The sequence below is a fragment of the Columba livia genome, chromosome Z (genome assembly GCF_036013475.1).
Source record: "Columba livia isolate bColLiv1 breed racing homer chromosome Z, bColLiv1.pat.W.v2, whole genome shotgun sequence".
Taxonomy (NCBI): Eukaryota; Metazoa; Chordata; class Aves; order Columbiformes; family Columbidae; genus Columba; species Columba livia.
The window spans coordinates 61,793,244-61,812,765 of record NC_088642.1 but is presented as its reverse complement, the minus strand read 5'-3'; the positions used below and the strand labels follow the sequence as shown (position 1 = coordinate 61,812,765).

The 19,522-nt window shown below is 36.7% G+C and overlaps 2 pseudogenes; both read right to left on the bottom strand.

Moving 5' to 3' along the window:
* Positions 1-8,964: 8,964 nt before the first annotated feature.
* LOC135577420 (E3 ubiquitin-protein ligase Topors-like) lies at positions 8,965-11,750 on the bottom strand (annotated as a pseudogene).
* A 139-nt stretch (positions 11,751-11,889) lies between these two features.
* LOC102097138 (E3 ubiquitin-protein ligase Topors-like) lies at positions 11,890-12,821 on the bottom strand (annotated as a pseudogene).
* Between the last annotated feature and the right edge of the window lie 6,701 nt (positions 12,822-19,522).

Below are 19,522 nucleotides of genomic sequence, written 5' to 3'. Positions count from 1 at the left end.
TATTTGCCCTGTGCATGTGCCCAGGTGCTGTCAGTGGGTTCTGCAGGGGTGAGCTCTGTGAAAGAAAGGCTGGGGCCTGCTCTGTTTCGGGGAGAAACGTCTTGGTTTAATGCTTGTCGTTGGTCTCACTACCTGGATATGTTTTAATGGTCAATAAGTTCATTCTCACTAAAACAATTATGTTTTTTCTGCAGCAGTAATTAGTAAGTGATCTCCCTACCTTTACCTTGATTCGTGAGCTTTTTTCATCTTATTTTCTTTTTCTGTTCTGCTGTGATTTGGGAGTGAGGAGCTGGGTGAATGTTTAGCTGTTTGCCAATGCTTAACAGCACAACAGGCTTCCCTCTTTAGTGCCTAAAACTGTCACTCTTACTACTGCAGGTCTGTTTGCTTTCACAGTTTTTCGTCAGTTATATCCTTTCCTTTGCCTCTCTTTCCACCCTGCTCTTGTTAAAAGGGTAAGTCCCAGCCCCTTGTGCAACTTGACCTATTTAGACAGCAACAGATTTATATAGGAACACAGGTATGCCTCAGTCATTTTTTGTTTCAATTTTCTTCATTTTTTTTTCCTCTCATTTCATCCATATCTCTTGCTGCCTTCTCCTATATTGTTTATAACATGTTAGATCTTTCCTCATTTCTCTCCTGTTTCTTTGGTGATATTTTTTCTGTCTGAAATTTATAACACCTTATTTAGAAGCTCACTTTCCCACTGAGAAACTATACTACATTTATAAGAAAGGAAGATTATAGGTGTCATTATGAAAAAGAAATGTATTGGAAAAACAAACAAACAAACACAAAAAAAAACAAAAGAAAAAAAAACAAAAAAGAAGGAAGGAAGGAAAAAGAAAGCAGTTTTCTTGAGAGGGTTCACAAGAGAATTAAACTGCAGTGAACAATATTGTTTTCTCTTGCCTGGCTTTGGGGTCTTCAGGGCTTAGTCTCTTGAAAACTCAACTTTAAAAGCTCAGGTCTCCTTGTACTCCTAGGCATGCTTTTGACATTTTGCTTTCCAAAGTTAGCAAAATCTAAAAGAAACCAGTGTTTGGAAGTGTATTCTTCCCTTCTCTATACTTACACACAAGCATATGAGTAAACTGCACAATACTTGTTTTCTACCACCATGTGTTTTGGGAGAAGGTGCATCTGGGAAAATGGGGAAGATAGTAGATGGCAGGTATGCCGTGACAGGAGTAATAGAGCAGAAAGGTTCCCAGAATGTGATCTTTCCCTTTCTTCTGTTTTGTCTACTCAACACATTGGTGATCAAGGAAAACTTTTCTAAGGTAATGTCACTTGGACAAGCAAAATTCTCATGTGTGAAGCCTTTTCAGCCTGGATTTCATGTCATTGTTTGTCCTTAGACTGTATAAGAAATTGGTAAAGCACAGGGTCATGAACTGGACCACACTTTTTCTTGTTATCACACTGTCAATGAGTCCTGTTTAAAACAAAACAAAGCAAACAATCTCAGTATGGTGAAGAGAAGTATATGGGTAAGAAAAAATGACTGTTTATTTAATGATCTCGGACTATTTCTGTTATTTTTAGAAAAGGGATACTTAATTTCACCCTCTTTCTTGTCCTTTCTTCATACCTCTGTAATTTAAAAGAAAGAAATAAACTCATACTGAATAATTTAGTAATCTGTTAAAAAAGTTATTCTGTGTTCATCTACCAAAATACAGTGTTTCAACATGGAGAGCACTAGCCCTGTGCAAATCAAATAAGATTCTTAAATTTTACATCTTGTTCAGTTCTGAGTACCCTTCCTGCCAGCCACCAATATGATTGTTTAAGCATTTGAGTTTTTACACTTATCTTCATACTGTGGCAAAGTTAAAATATCCCCAGACTATTCAGTGATCAGTAGTTAATCTTCTCTGTATTCTTTTTCTCTTCCCTCTGTTCCTAAATCATAGTTTCTGCAAAATACATTTCTAAGCAGTCTCAGCAATATTTTACTTTCAAATATATATGAAGGAATTGATAATTTCCATTGCCCACTCAGATTCTTTGTGACAGCACCAGTCATGAAACAATTTTCAAAATATCTGCAAGGAAGGCTTCCACATTGCCAAGAATTATTATACTTTTTCCAATATTATAATAGTGGCCTGTTACTGTTTTTTTGCAGTGAAGTTTTTCTACTCCACTTTCAATCCTAGGGTGGATTTCAGAAAACAGTCTAACAGCATGCACAGTTTTGTCAAAGTTAACCTTTAAGGAGCCTTCTGAGTTGATGATTAGTAATGAGTATTTCCCAGACCCTAGTTTCATCACTGCAGGTTGGGGCACCTAAATGTACCTCTCCCCCAGGGGAGGGAATTTTTTCAGGATTTTTGGTGGAGTAACTATGAATTCTTTATTAGCATTGTAGAAAGTGAAATCCAAAGATCAAGAGTGGCAGAAATTTCTCCCAGCAATATCAGTAGGGAAAACACATCACTTTCTTCAAGAAAAAAGGAAATAGAGATGCCTTAGAATAATTAATAGCAGATCCAGAGGCTATTTTGCAATAAAAAATCCCTGTTGAATCTGAATCATGTTAGTCCAAAATATATTAACCTTCCCCCACTGTCCAAAATTTGAAGATCTTGTGAATCTTATTAGCAAGGAATTCATCTAGGTCTGCAAACTACTGTGTCAGAGTAAGACCCCTCAATCTCAATAAACAAATTGCAAGAAGTGCTTTAAAAGTTTAGAAGATTTTTATTCTTTGGCATCTCTACATTTTATTTAGTGTGTGTTAAAAGGGTGCAAAATGAAAAAACAGTGAAAATAATCTAATCTTAACACAAGTTTTGACGAGTAATTTACTTTTGTGATCAGGACACCATATTATGCTTGAGTGGACTAAATGCTATGAGCATGTTATCATCTGAGGTAATCACAGTGAATTTTAATTTTGTTGTGGGATGTTAATTTGGAATGTTATGGCCACCAAGCACATGTTTTGCCTGAGAAGGCTTGATCAGATGATACTATTATTTAGCATATTATTTCCCATGGACAAATTAAGCTCAAGTGTTTAGCTCTGTAGATCCTTGAGACTCTAATGAACTACTTCGGGATGACACACAAGACAACAGTGCATACACATTGTTATATAGCAAATCTCACTTCAATTTCCTCAAACAAATAAATAAGTTCTGATATTTTAGGGGAAAAAAAATAGATTTTCTTTCTATTTTAACACTCAAGTAGTTAAACATTTATGCAATTATACAGCGCTTAGCACTACATTAATTTGAAATAGAAAGCAAATGGAATATATCACGCTATCTCTTTTTTAGATACAATGAAGAATGGCATTTGTGCAGCCTTTAGGTCTATTCATCTGACAATACAATGTAATTTGGGACATCAGCTAATACTATATTAAAAAAAAAGCTATCTTTATCTGTTTCAGCACAAAATGTCTGTTTCAAGCAAGTTTATGAAAGATATACTTTTGTGGATTTATGAAAACTTTATTTGTCGAAGGAAGGGAATTGTCTACTGAATCCATTAGCTGTGAGATGCATGTATGAAGACACGGAAATCTTCTGAAAGATTTAAAAAATCCAAAACAAAACAAAAACCAACAACAAAGCAATAAATAATTCATCTGGTACAATTTTTACCTGTTAGTGGGTAAGTGACTTTTCTATTTAATTTCACTCAACAAACAGAGAAAGAAGCTTTTGCAAGACCAGTTCCTCATGCTATGAATTATCAAGACAATATCTTACTAGGATGAACATGCTAATCACCCACAATCTCTCATTTGTCTTCTGTTGTCAAGGACAAGGTCATATTCTCCAACTTCTTTATTTTTCTCCCTAAGAAAAAGGCAAAAATAAAGATGTAGGAATCAGAACATAACTTAGGAAACAAATTAATGAATTTGGAAAAAATAAAAATATGTAACAAGTATAGATTTATTATTTAGAAATTTTATGTGCTTATTCTTTTAAATGATTAGTTGTTTTTTATATTAGAAAGAATTTCTCTTACTGTCCGAAGTCAGATTTTAGTAATATAACCCACCACCTTATTTACCATGAGTTTTAACAAGCTCCTTCTTCTATTTCCCAAGTATAAAAACAATCCAAAATTTTAAAATAATAAAAAAATAGTATGTGTTGTTGGCTTACGCTTGTAATCTGAAATACATTTTTTCCTGCTATTCTGACTATTTGACTGGATAACATTCAGTTGAAACATTTCAGGTTCCAAACTGAGGAAGCTTATTCTTGCTTGATCCATTTTGTGTCTCATTCTACTCTTTCACTGATAGAAAAAGTTTTTTTTTTAATCACTGTTACTAGGATTTTTATTAAAAAATAGATTTAGCAGCGGTACTAAAATGAGAATAGCACGGCAAAAATACTTAAGGTACAATAAGTAAAGCTCAGATTAGTTTGGATGATTACGTAGCAACTATGTAAACTCTATAATTGACCATTTTTAGTAGAGTTTTAATAAGTCACATGGAAAAGGAAAGATTATCAGCAATAAAAAAATGACCCAAACATAATCCTATGCCCATTTCACTGAGATCCAACATTTCTGTGAGCAGTATTGTATATTTACGTGTGCATCTTTGCAGAGAACTTTGTCAGGAAGGAGGAAAGGAATCTATTTCCTAATAGTTAAGAATGCTTTTTTAAATTATAAGCACTGCATCTTATAATTTTCTCATTGTAAGACAATTCTAATGAAGAGAAAATAACTATAATAGCCTAACAACCACATTTATCTATAAAGAGGGTTAGTTTTGTATCAGATCTCACCTTCAGCTCTATGAACCTGTGCTGTGATAGAAAGAATTCAAACAATAGGAGAGAAATCTCCAGAACAATGTTGGGGTTTTTGTCAGATATCCAGGCAAATCTCTGTATCATTTTACAGTTGCATAGTCACAAATCTAAGGAAGCATCATGATCACTGGAACTAAGGAATGTTTTGTTTTCTTTGTTTTTTATAAACATATAGTCAGAGCCAAGAAGAACAGTCTATCATTTTAATCTCCAGTCCAAAATCATCTGTAGATGAAGATATATCTGAAAAATGATACTTCTTTCAATAATGGCAAAAGCATGCTGACATGAATCAAATCAGCTGGTCCATTTTGTGCATTTTGTGTTTGGCAAGTGTTAAATGCAAGATACTGAGGAAAGTACAAAAAAAATCCACCCAAACTTCAAACCTCCACATCAAGCCTTTCAATCTGCATATATGGAAGTTTCTTCTTAGCTGGAGGTTTTTTCTACCCGTTCTTGAGCTTGAATGCTTCTCAGAATTTGTTTAAAATTTGCCACGGTCTGGGTTGCCTTGCATTTGCCAGGAGGTGGTCACAGCAAGGACCATTCTGGGTGCTGCCCTTCACTATCTCCCTGATGAAGCAGGTTTTCTAGAGCTCCCATTGACTTGTGAAGGTGCTTTAGTGATTTTTCTGTCAATAAGAATCTGCCTGCAGGGAATATCTAACCAAGTTAATCTACCATGAGCACTCAGCTTTTAACATATATATGCCTGGGCTCTTGCTGGAGTTTGATAATTCTACTGTATAACCAGGAAAAGAAGAAAGAGCCAATAACTTGGACAGAGGAGATTTCTAAATACCTCTGTCTGTGTTTTGGGTTTGGTGTTGGGTGTTTGTTTGTTTGTTTGTTTGTTTCCCCTCCCCTGATATTACTGAGAATAATTGCTTTTTGATTTATTATTTTAATCAGAGTAAACAAGAGATAAAAGAATTTGGGGGTGGGGGAGAAAGGCATAAGAAAAGAAAAAACAAATAACAACAACAAAGAAGAGCATTTCAGAGACTTCCTTTCCCTTTCCCTTTCCCTTTCCCTTTCCCTTTCCCTTTCCCTTTCCCTTTCCCTTTCCCTTTCCCTTTCCCTTTCCCTTTCCCTTTCCCTTTCCCTTTCCCTTTCCCTCCCATTCTCCTTCTCCTTCTCCTTCTCCTTCTCCTTCTCCTTCTCCTTCTCCTTCTCCTTCTCCTTCTCCTTCTCCTTCTCCTTCTCCTTCTCCTTCTCCTTCTCCTTCTCCTTCTCCTTCTCCTTCTCCTTCTCCTTCTCCTTTCTTTCTCTTTTATTTATTTATTTATTTATTTTTAAATTTCCAGAGGACCATTTTTACCTCCTCACTGCAATTACAGAGTGTAAAGCTATGTACTAAAAGCTGATGGTGAGACATTTTCTTGGTGGGAAGAAAAAAAACAACCAACCAAACAAACAAAAAAACCCAAACAAACAAAAAAAACTTATATCTATTAGAAAGAGACTATGAAAAAGGTAGGGAATAACTCAAAACTAAGCAGAATTTATTTATTTAATTACTCATTGATTTGTTTTAGATCAGAGTATATTTACTAGCTATGGTCCTCGGTCAAATTGCCACAGTTCTGGTTTTCCAGGAAAAGAGGTGACTGTTCAGATATGAATGAGTTAATTTTAAACCATTCCTCAGTTATGTAAATGCACAAAATGTAGTGTCACTTTCTATTCTTATTACAATAGTGCGACTGTCACTATAATTGATTAATTTTGTGCCATTCTTTGCCAGTGATCTCTTTGTCACAAGAATGAGCTATCACAGAATTTTAATGCTTAGTACATTTTAGTTTTCATAATATATTCTGATTCTCATTCTAATGACAAAGGTTGGCACAAAATCAGACCATATTCATAACAAAGGCTGCAAAAATAAAGCAGGAAACTGTATAGAATCCATCTTCATGACAATCTCAGAACAATGAGAACAGAAATATCACAAAACAAAACTCTTTGTTCTTGTGGCAGTCTTGGTATTGTAATATCACAATACTCCAAAATTCATTTCTGAACTTTTTGGGTTGGATGTATTAAACTCATTTTTGAGTATGGATATCTTTCACAATATTTTAAAATAGGGACAGTGTGAAAACAAAAAAAAAATCAGAATGTGATTTGTTAGGAATAGTTGAAGTTTAATGGAAAACAACATTTGGCTGCTTGCTAATTTCTAAATCCACCACTGATTTCCTGGGGGGAAGGAGTGGGGGAAAGCAGGAAGGAAGGAATGAAAAAAACAAGAAAGAAGGAATGAAAAAAACAATGGTTGTTTTCATAGCACCTTTGCAACACAAACTAGTTGTTTATTTCTGGGCCTATTGTTAGTACAATTATTTGATAAACTTCTAACATGGCAAACTGTAAGTATCAGATACAAGAAACCTTCAGTGAGTTAAAAATAATTGCCATGTATTGAAATTGTGGGTTGTGATGTTACGAATTATGTGTATTCTCCATGTTCTGCTCCTAAAAAGAGTGGGAGCCAAGAACCTATGGTGGATTTATTTTCAGTTCTATAGGGTATACTAAGCTATATTCTGTAAAACCAAACTCAGTGATTGCATACAACCTGTACATTTGTCTGTCCTTCTGTCTACTGTTAGTTTTTCTTTTAGCACCCCAACTTTTCAAACTCTCTGTTGGAATGAAAAATGCTATTTTATTTTATATTAGTTTTTAGATATAATTTTGCAATCTAAGAGGAGTGGGAGGGAATACCAAGTACTTGCAGTAGTATTACTAACTTTTAGTGTACTACAATGCAACTTTAGAAAGCACACTAAAGTGTTTATGAATATATGGGACATCCCCTTTCACCTGTACTGCACTACTGCATGTAGAATCTTGATACATATTTAAATATTGCAGACTGGAATCTAAGAAGATATACTAGGGAAATACTCCATGCCTAGCTTTTATGTTCTAAACTTTGTCTCTGCTATTGCTCACTGTTGAACTTGGAGTATTTCACTGGGTGTGTTTCTGGTCTGACGTGACAGAACTTGTCTAATAGCAGTTAGATACCAAGAAGTATACAATCTTTTGGAAGAACAGTATAAAAGAAAAAAGTATTTCTTGTTATTTCTTGTTTCCATCGCACTGCAATTCCAATAGGTATTATAGTAAGAAAAGCTTTCCTAGCTTTGCCCAGGTTAGTACATATGTGATACCACTGTTTTTCAACATTGTGAGATTATTAAAAAATAAAATAAAAAAAAAAATAATCCCTTGTTCAGACTCTGGAGAAAGATCTCTTCTTCATGAGATCAGGATTAGAAGAAACAACTCATTTAGCTCTCTGAATGTGTAAGTGTATGATTGTCTACTGCCCTGCGAGTCCATGAACAATTCAGGAGGGAAATACAGAGGGTCTTGCTTGCAGAAATTGTATTTTTAGACCACAATTTAGTACCACAAAAAGAGATGCAAGCATCTGTTACTGAAGCCAGTGAATTTTAAAGCTCAGCTTCCAAACACTGATGACCAAGAACTACGCTCACATGTGTAGGTGTTCAGATGTCCTTTAGAGATTCACAGTGTCCCTGATACATCTGGAGTAAAGGCTGAACACATCCTCTAAAAGGAAGCAGCCAGAATCTTATCTGAAAAGAGACAAATATGCAATTGTTTTGGAATAAAATTAGTGGAAACCAGGTCTGGTTTTATCCCAAATGAAAATATCTCAGGAAAAAGCAAAAGCAAAACCAAACAAAGACCAAGACCCAAAGATCAGGGATTTCATCATCTATAAGCTATATGTGGAGTTCCTCTTTACATTTGTCTGCGTGTTTTTATCTTTTAGGGTCAGAGAAAGCTGTGCAATTGTCTATGAATCTGTGTCCACATACTAGATTTTCCAAAGTACACAGGCATTTACTAATTTTTGCTAACGTCGTCCCCATTACATTAAGAAAAATAAAAATTCTGGAGGAGTAGTGCCTATATTCTTGTTAACAGAGCAGGACCTGTTGGTATACATTGCATGCTTTCTTTTTGCATGCCTGAGTCTCTCCAATCAAAGGAAACAGGGCTATGGGAGGAGAGAGGAAACAAGTATTTGTGACCTTTCACAGTATTCAGTGAGTAAGATTTTCCCTACATCCAGGAACAGCTAAGGGAATGAAATGCTTCCATTGAATTAATTTTCTCTGGGAAATGCTTTCATAACTTTCCTGTGGTACATGATACTGCAATCCAGGAGCCCATTTCAAGAGTTTTGAACTATCCCTGCTAAGTGTTATTGTTCATTGATAAGGAAAGCATCAGCCTTTCTCCTATTGTAGTAGGCATATGCTTTCCATGACCACAGCTGATTTGGGTGTCCATGAAAGGATTACTGAAGGTGGCCACTGCCCAGGCATCTCAAACGTTGAATCTGCAGGGTTACCAACAACTGTTCAGAAAACTCAAAGGGAGTAAAACTGTTCTAATTTGTTCAGACTTCCACCAGTGGATACCTAGCCAATGTTGCTGGGCAGGGGGTACTGTTCTCCTAGACCACTGCTGTCTGTACTGCTGCATGGACTGAGGTGATCTTTGGTTATGGAGGAGGGATAGTGAGACCTGGCCAAAGACCTGCCACCACCTTACCTTCTTCAGCCCCAAAAGATGGATTTGCACATTCTAGGCAGGAAGGACATCCCTAGTCTGAGACAGCTGGGTCACATGGCTACAGCAGAGGGGAAGAGTGGCCGGGCAGCACAGAAGCTTCCAGCAGGAGCTCAGTCTGGTGACCCAAGAGCTCTCCAATAGCAGGGGCCCATGCTGCCTGCTTCAGCGACTCCAACACTCCAGTGCCACCTGGGGGCTGGTACACCAAGCTGGTTGTGTGATTGTATCCAACTGTGTGTGTGACTGTGGGTGTCCTGAGTATTTTACCCTGCATCCTGCAAATTTTGCTCCTCTGCTTCAAGCAGAAATAAAACTCATAAACAAGACAAAGTGCAAACGGTTTATATCAGACTAGTTATCCCCCTGGGTGGCAAGTGCAGGACGATGTCCAGGTTGCTGCTCCCTGTTTACACTCCTCTCCCTACCAGACCTTGAGTGTCTGTGATTCCTCCTCCATGTGGTCAAGTGTTTGTGCTCTCACTCTGAATTGTAATGGATGCAAAACAGGCTAATAGGATTAGAGCTCCAAATCTTTGCTCTAGTGAGTATCCTATCAAAACCACCATAAAATTAACATTCAAATTTCTCCCCACAAAAGGAAGTGCTGCCAAGGATCACACTTGTGTAGCTGCAAGTAGACTCAAGAATGAGGGTCAGTTCTATAGCCTACTCTGTTCTGTACGTTCAGGGAGAAGAGTCTATTTTGCTTCTCTGAGGAACATTATCCCAAGTACAAGTGAAGGGAGAAGGGAACCATGTCTCAAAGAAAGCAAGTGACCCATTTCTGTATTTTTGTTTGGTTTTTACACATATTTGAAACATTATGTGGATATATTGTACAAACTATGAAAATACAGTATTGTTTTATGAAATTACAACTTTCAAACCTGGCTCAGAGGAACTTTAAAAGTTATATGCTGGCAATACTCTATCTTCTTCACTTTTAAGAATTGTTCAGGGTAAAGTATACTTTTTTTTTTTTCTTCTTTTTTTTCCTGAGGAATCAAAACAATAGGTAGGATCTACAGACAAATCTCTTTGTCAGTCTTAGTATCAATGGTGATTCTTCTGGATGCTCTAGAAAGGCAGTGGTGAGATAAGACAGTTGACTGGAGGATGCTGCTTGCGCACATTGAACGTGGCTACTTACAGTTTCTGTGTGTGGACTGTTAATACTGGTATCTATTATGACAAGCCTCTGATCAGTTGCTCTTTCTCAACGCTCAACTTCAGCATTTCTCATGTCACCATCTAAGATCCCTGTGGTAGTAAATCTATAATTTTTTTGTGGCTAGTCCAGTTTCCTTGCATCTTCACATTCTGTCACTCCCAGAAAAGATGATGGAGGCTCATTTTCCTTCTCATTTATCTGACTTGTGCCTGTCCAAGTAATGTTGCTAACAAATTCAATACTTTCTAGCTCCTTGTCACTATCACTATCAGTTGTTATCACAACTGGAAAAGAATGTGCCAAGTTACTTGTGTGATTTTTCTGTTTGTTTTAATGATTTTCCTTTTTCTTTTTACACTGCCTCATTGCATGATTTTTCCTTCATAGACTGTCTCCACACTTCAGTCCCTACTCTCTTGTTTTCTTTTTCTTTAACTTTGTATTGCTCCTTGCTTGATTGTCAGAAAGGCTTTCTTCATTTTTTTAACAGTCTTTGAATTCTGATAAAGATTTCTTCTGGTCATTTCCTTTATTTAGAATGGTCCTGTCCCTACCTGCACTGTCCAAGTGGTTTCACACTTCCTTTTTCCAAGAGGCTTTTCACTTCTAATTCCATCACTACCTCCAGAAGGTGACCTTGACATACTGCTTGAATGACTCCTTGACCTGCAGCTTTCAAAATAACAATAGTGTCTCTCATAGAGCCCCCTCCAGTTATGCAGACCTATAATTTCAATAAAAGTCTGTAGATATATTCTGGACTAGTAGATTGCCCTCAATATTGAGCATTAGATTGAGTTATCCTCCTGCATGAGTATTTGTAGGCATATTAGGTGATGTTTTGACTATAAAAAGCAGAACTATCCTGGTTTCTACTTTGGCAATTGTCTCCCATGGAGTAATGATGACTGTCTATGCTTTTTTTCAGGGCCTTTATTATGTGCTTGTGATCTACTTACTTCTCTGGATGTAGTGCTTTCATGTCTTAGTCTCTCACTGGCTTTCTTGAGAGATGTTGGTGTCATGAGTTCTCAACATGCTCTTGTTTCTTTTGCTCCTGTGTATGCTACTTGATCTGTTACTTGAACATCTCTTTGTAAGCTGGCTTTTGCCATGATGTATCTTCCTAGTCCTATGGCCATATCTTGCCTCAACTGTGCTGTTAGTAGGACTGCAGACTCATGCACTTTCCTTTTCTACACAATCTGTGATTACAAGAAGACCACATTGTGTTCTTTCCTGAAGAGGGACACTAGATCAAGTCCTGCAGAAACAGGCCTTTCACTTTACATTTGTCCTTATCATCTTCTCAGCTGCAAGGGATGAGCAGCTTCTAAACCTACCTATATTCTCTGAATACATGAAGGGGTATGGCAAAGAACTTCTGCTTGGTTCACTGTCACTGTAACAGTGTAACTGATTTGGCTGCTGTTTCTTTTTTTTCTTCCCTCTGACTGACTCCTCAGTCTCCAAGGGTACCTTAAGAGGTTCTAATGTCCTCTCTGCTAATGGCTTGACATAACAAACAATAACACAATTGTCCAAAGAACAACCACTGTCATTTAAGTCAACATCAGCCTGTATCTGAGTTTACTGTTCAGTTGTCTTCACAGCAGTCCTCACCAGGACTTTCTGAAACCTCTAGAGCAGAACGTATTGTGACATGAACCTCTCCCTCCAGAAATGAAACATGATAGCCCTGGAGTTTTGTCACTCAAGGGGGATGATCAATACCAGTAAATAGATGAACCTTGATCTGGTTCTTGAGCATCTGCCTCATGTGGAGATATTGTAATAACCAATGAGTTTGAATAGTTTTCTTCATCATACAATGGAGCAGGAGACTGATATTTGGCATTCTGGTCATATGCTTCTAAGTTAAAAGGAGACAGGGAGAAACTGACAAACTCAGCTGAAGTATGGTATTCCCACGTTAGGGAGAGCTCCAGCCCTCAGGGCTGACAAAAGAGCCATTTTCTCAAAGTCTGAATATGTATACCTTAAAGTCATCCTCCTCAAGAATTCTGTGGAAAATAGAGTAGAAAGACTACTTGAATGGCTGGCAAAACAGAAACAGAACTTGTAAAAGCAGTAATTTATACAGCCAACATTGTCAAACCTGTCCAAGCAGATGGGGCTTTAGAATCAGGAGATGCTTGTTTAGAACCCCCAGGTATACTGATTTTGGCTGGGACAGTGTTAAATTTCTTCATAGTAGCTTACATGATGCTGTGTTTTGGATTTGTGATTAAAATAGTGATAATAACAGCAGAATATTTTAGTTATTGCTGAACAGTGCTTACACAGCCTCAGGGCCTTTTCTGCATCTCAGACTGCCCTGCCAGTGAGTTGGCTGAGGGTGTGCAAGAAGTTGGGAGGGGACACAGCTGGGACAGCTGACCCCAGCTAAACAAAGTGACATCCATGTGACATCACACTCAGTAATAAAAGCTATAGGAAGAAGAAGGAAGTAGGGGGAGTTTGGAGTTACTGCATTTGTATTCCCAGGTAATTGTGCATGATAGAGCCCCAATTTCCTGAGGATGGTAAGACACTTCCCTGCTCATGGGAAGTAGTGAGTCAGTTCCTTTTTTTTTTTGCTTTGCTTTCACGTGTAACTTTTTTTTTTTTTTTTTATTTATTAAACTGTCTTTGTCTCAATCCACAAGTTTTCTTACTTTAGCCCTTCCAATTGTCTCCCCCATCCCACAGTGTGGTGTTAGCAAGCAGCTGTGTGGTGCTTAAGTCACTGTCCAGGGTTACAGTACTATAATCATAGAATAGTTTGAGTTGCAAGGGACCTTAAAGATCATCTAGTTCCAACCCCCTACCATGGGCAGGTATAACTTCTCCTAGATCAGGTTGCTCAAAACCTCATCTAGCCTGGTCTTGAATACTTCCAGGGAGGGGGCATCCACGGCTTCTCTGCACAAGCTGCTCCAGTGTCTCACCATCCTCACAGTAAGTAATTTCTTCCTAATATATGATCTGAATGTGCCCTTTTTCAGTTTTAAACTGGTACTCCTTTTCCTATCACTACACTGCCTGATGAAGAGGCCCCCTCCTCATCTTTCCCTTTTAAGTACTGTAAGGTGGCTACAAAGTGTCCTTGACACCTTTTCTTCTGCAGGCTAAACAACCCAATCTCTCTCAGCCTGTCCTCATGGGGGATGTGCTCCAGCCACCTGAACATCTTTGTAGCCCTCCTCTGGGAGGTCCTCCTCCAATATGCTTGCATGTGGTGCTACTTACTTGTGTCAGCTTAGGGCAAAAAGTTACTGTTCTCTGCGAACTCCTTCACTGCTGAAGTCATATTCTACAAAAGAGTGAGACACAGAAGTCATTAGTCTTCCAGAGAGAAAAAAAGTGTTAAAGTCTAGACAAATAAACCCATACCCGTAATATTCGAGGTTAAAAAAGCCAGCAATAGCTACAACTGAGAGCATATGAAACAAAGACAAAACACAACACTACTTTGCTTGGTTTCTATGCAGAATGCTTGGGAAATGTAGGTATCATGGATAAATTTCATCCTGACACAGAAAGGAAGGACTTCAGAAAATATCCAGTCTTAGGAGCTACATTCCTTCAAAACCTGCTCTCCCCAATTTCATCTGCCTTCACTAATGAGCAGAACTGTCTTTTCTCCTCTGTTTTTAAGCACAGGACCTCCTTTGCAGCACCACCTCTTTCAGGGGAATGCAGAAGTCTGTATAATCATGTGTTCACAACAGTCTTAAAACAGCTGGTCCTTTACAAAGGCAGACATGCCAAAAATACAGCAACTGACACCTGCTGCCATCTAAATACTGACATTCTTTCCATCCTTAGAAGCCCAGCCTTGACACTCCTGTTTGTTCTTTCTGATTTCTAAAGGGCCACATTTTTGCTTTTCAGTTCTACTTTTCAGTTTCCTACTGATGCTGTTCCTCCACTGTCCTCTTTTTCTCTCTGAAGGATCAGCAGCTGTTCCCTTGCTGCAATCTCTCTGCAAAGCTCTTCAGGAATAAGGCACATGAGAAACTGGCTGAAAGCGGGTCTTCTGGGCAATCAGCATGCTGTAGCTTCTGCTCAGTGGTGCTTCTATACTGCTCAAACAGTATCACAGAATAAGAATGTATCTCCACAGAACAAGATATATTGAAAATGAACAAGAAAAGTAACAGTGGGGTATAGTAAGACTTATGGTGGGAGAAGAGACAACAGACCAACCTAGTGACTTTGGAAACAGTGGAAGAACCAAGAACCAACCACATTGCAAGGTGTGCTCCTGCACTAAGCTCATTACCCTGTGACATCACAGCAAACTCTGAGTTCTGCTGGTGTCAGGATCGATTACTACTAGTACATAATGTGCTGTAGTTTACCCAAGCTGTACATGCAAATAGTAATTTTTAAACTGTTCAAGCAAATCCAGGTCTCTGTTTCACACTAAAATCAGGCTTTGAAGTGTTGCAAGTTTTGAGTGGAACTTGAATAATGCTAGCATATGGGAAGGACTTGCTCTGTCTTCTACCCCATTCTTAAATGACTGTTTTGAAGCGGTTCAGTAAAATTCTGGTTTACATCCTGTGAAGCACATTTCCAAAAGAGACCAACCTTTACATATTAAAAAATATGAGAACAGTTAGCTCCGTCCTTTAAGAAAAACCAAACCAAACCAAACCAAAACAATTATAGAAGTATTAGCAGTTCTGTAGGTCCTGTACTGCTCATACACCATCTGCCTCTGCTTTGTTGGCCAAAGAGTGCTGTCTACTATTGACAGACCACACACAGAGATTGTTGGCCTAGATGACCTCCAGATATACTTTACACCCTAAATTAGTCAACTGTAGTTGAAACAGACAAATATCATTCCTACACCCATCTTCATCTATGCAATGCCTTTGTATCCAGTCATACCATCACGTACGCCGTCTATTTTATTTTATGTATCAAGATTATGCTTGGGCATTATGAGTCAGTAGAAGTGAAAGACCATGTTACTTACTCAAAAGTGATTAAACTGTATTTTGCAGCATGCCTAGTGGCAGGTTGTAACCACATGCTGAATTCTGGGCAAAGATATTTATGCCTTACAGACGTATGAGTCATACACATGGGCACACACACGGGCACACACACATGGACAGAAAAGTTGTGGGTTTGTGGAGTAGCCCAGCAATGAGTGCATCTAAAAGGGTGTATTCCATTCTGTATGCAATCTGTCCTGATAGAGCCCTCTGTGCAAAGACCTCTGTAATGTCAGAGTTGGAAAGATTCATGTGAGAAACAGTTTTCTCACAAGAACTCAAGCTGCTGCAGAAAATTAGTCTTTCAGGTTGCATTTTTCCCATTTTTTATCTGATGAGAATACAATTGCACAGCAGCAGTAAATTGAATGTTAAAAAAAAAAAAAAAAAAAGGAACCACAGCAAAACTCACCTAAACTTTAAAATAAGTATTTGGAAATGTGTGGGAGAGGTAAAACCATTTCCACACATAGAAGAGAACTGTAAAACAACAGCTAAACTAATATTCCAGCTGAAATTATGCACATTCAACACTCTGACATCCAGATGTTGATATTCCTGACACTTTATTTTCCTAAACAGCCATAGAAACCCGATTGTCTCATCCCTTCAGGCAAAGAGATGATGCTATGCTATAGAAATCTCTGTTCTGTTTGAAAATGTTGTGTTTTTCTTTGATAGAGGCAAGTTAGTATTCCTGAAGCACATGATTTCTCTGTTTTCATAATTATTTTTAAGAAGGGATTAATTATATTTCTTTTATTATATCAACTTGTGAGTTTGTTAATTTAGTTTATAAAGCTTTTTGACCAGGATTTACAAATATCATTCTGCAGTTTGGACAGCTGAATTTTAGCTGACATATTTGATTTCGATGTACTTTATAAATTATGAAATTTGTAAGAAAAAGTTGTGCATTCAACCTCAATTTGACTCTATTTGATTGTGAATAGCTTAAATTGTGAGTATCCATAAATTAACAGAAACAAAAATTGTTTTGTGAAATCCAGGTTTTAGCTTTTATATAAACAAAGGTTTTCCATCGTGCCAGAATTTATAGTTGATCCTTCAGTGAAATTAATAAAACCTTGAATGTGCTGATCCCGTTTATACCTGTCATATTAATCCTTGAATACAATGATTTAAGATTATTTTTTCTGATAAAAAGAAGACTTCAGAAATATATAGATAAAAACAAGGCATTTATTTAAATTAAAATATTGGATAATATAAAAAACATCTAGGAAAATGATTGTTAGGTAAATGAATATTTTACTTTTTTAAGTATAACTGCATATAAAATGATGTCTCTTCCTTCTTAAACTTTCTTCTGACCAGAAGAGGGAGTTAGTAAATTTTATCTTGTAATTTTGAATGTAATATATGAAAGAAGTATTTTGTAGTAAGTGTAGAAATAGACCATTCATGAAATATCATAAAGGTGAAATTTTATGGAGATTTCTTTGGATGACATTAAATTAAAATGAGAATTATCAAAAACCAATTTGCACAAACTGAACTCATAGCAGAACCAACACAACTAAAACAAATAAAAAATATAGTACAAATTATTTTAAAATTAATGTATTTTCTTCAATTTTTAGTCTGAAATGCTAGTGTATCCTTAATCTAAGTTCATTATTTCACCTAAGGTCTTAAATATATTTTAATTATTTTAGGTTCTTTTATATTCTTCTGGTGGTTATCCTCCTTCTGTGTCAGGAAAAAAAAAAAAAGTGTGTTTTTGCTAAAATTAATATTTTTCTTCAGACTAAATGCAAATAACTACTTGACTGAAGCATTTTTGACATTATGATTTCAGAAAATCTGTTTTCAGTCCCATTATGGATAACTTTTCACCTCTGTTACTTGGCCTCTTAAAAGCCTTTCTGATCCAATATTAATGCAAATTACATTGCCATGTTTTGTGACTTTTCTACACTTATCACTCAGATATAGCCTAGATTCATATATTTTTAAAATTTATTTATTTTTTTTGATCACTAATGGATTTGCAGCTAACCTATGGCTCCAGCCGTGGTCAGTTGCTTCAGTATCATTGATGTATGCATTGTGCTGATAAGTACTGTGGTTCATTTTCCTCTTGGGTAAGCACAGTCAAAAAAATAAGGGGGGCTGGTGAGAGAGAGACAGAAACTCTCAGACTAATAATTACCTTAGCCTGAGATGCGAATGGCAAAACACAGTTGATTGCTTTCTAACCTTCAGTGCTGTGTAATGAAATATGGCTGCTTCAGGACAAAAAACGTGTGATAGCTTCTTGTCGTTTTAATGTTATTTCACTGAATTCCTCAAAACTGCATTACACTCAGCATTATCAGTCTGATAATGTTTTAATTAAAGGACAAATCTTGGTCTAATTACAAATACTTTCCCTATATCAAAAGGACTGTTCCTAATATTCTCAGTGTCATCATTTCATATTACATTTTAATTTGTTACTTCATCAGTGTGAACTGAGTATCCTAATATGTAAAGAATCATTTGCCATGATTCAGTGATCTAACAAAGCTTGTTGAAAGGTGGTTAGTAAAAGGGAAGAATATTTCAACCTTATGGAACATATTAGGAAATGAATTTTGTATACATAAGAGTATTTGTATCACATAGGGATACAGAAAAGACTGTTCTGATATTTGTTTTGATGTATCATATACTATTTTGTCTGTTTCTTGATCTGAAAAGGAAAAAAAAAAAAGGAAGACATTGAATTTCTTGCTAAAGAGATTTTAATTCAGCAATAGTCATTGGTGCTGTACAAGAAGTTAAGATTTTGTGATTTTCTTACATACTGATTACAAAGATCCAAGGTAGACTTGGCCAGATAAATCAGAAATTATGTATATCTCAAACTATTAAAAAAAAAGTTGATCTCTATATTGACATGTTTACACAGTTCCTGTCATTAGTATCCCATAATTCCTTTACCTAGAGCTAGAAAGTAAAAAAGGCAAATGAACCAACCAAACTAGAGAAACATATTCATATATAGCTGATTAAAACCAAAAAGGACTTTGATTATAGATAGTCATGCTTCTTTTAATACGATTTAATTTTAGGAAAAATCACACCTATTCTTTCCTTCCTTTGCTACAAAATTAGTGTAGGTATCTCTAAAAATCTATCTGTTGTTGAGGTTTTGCTGTATTGTAAGCATTTCTTACATCATGTTATCTGTTGACATCTTAAAAAACTCACAGATACTTTTATGGCTTGCTTCATCTGCAGATGCTTTTAGAATGTATGAACCTGAGAATTTGAGAAACACCACCTTTCTAGAAATGTTTTTTCCAGAGTTGTGCAAGCAAGGAGATCTTGGAATAAATCTCTTACTGATTTGCCTTTCACTTTGAATTGTATCATCTGCAAATGTAAAGTCAGTTTCATTTACTGGAAGATTTACAAGTAAAGTGGGTTACAATAATATTTTGCAAACAGTATTAACATTAACATTACAGTTCGGATCAACCTTTTGAAGTGAATCTTCTGACTGTCTCTACTGACCGAGCATTTGTTCACTTTGTGTCCTGGGTCTGCAAACAGATGAAACCCAAGTGAACAACCTGCTTCAGGAGTGCATAAAATATGACCCAACTACTATTGGGCATGCATGTTGAATCACATATAGATGGGATGCTAGCTCAGTCTTCTGCCACACAGCTTTTAATATGCCTGTGTTGTACCAGTTTTCAATGACTGAATTTGAATCTTCAGTGCTGAAATCTGACTCTTGAATCTTTGAATGCTTGTTTTAGGTGCCGCATACATTTGTGTGGAGAGCTAAACTGAAATTCACAACCACTACTCCAAGAAACTACATGTAGCTTGACTACAGGTCATGATAAAGACAAACATGATTTTTACACCACATTTGCTCC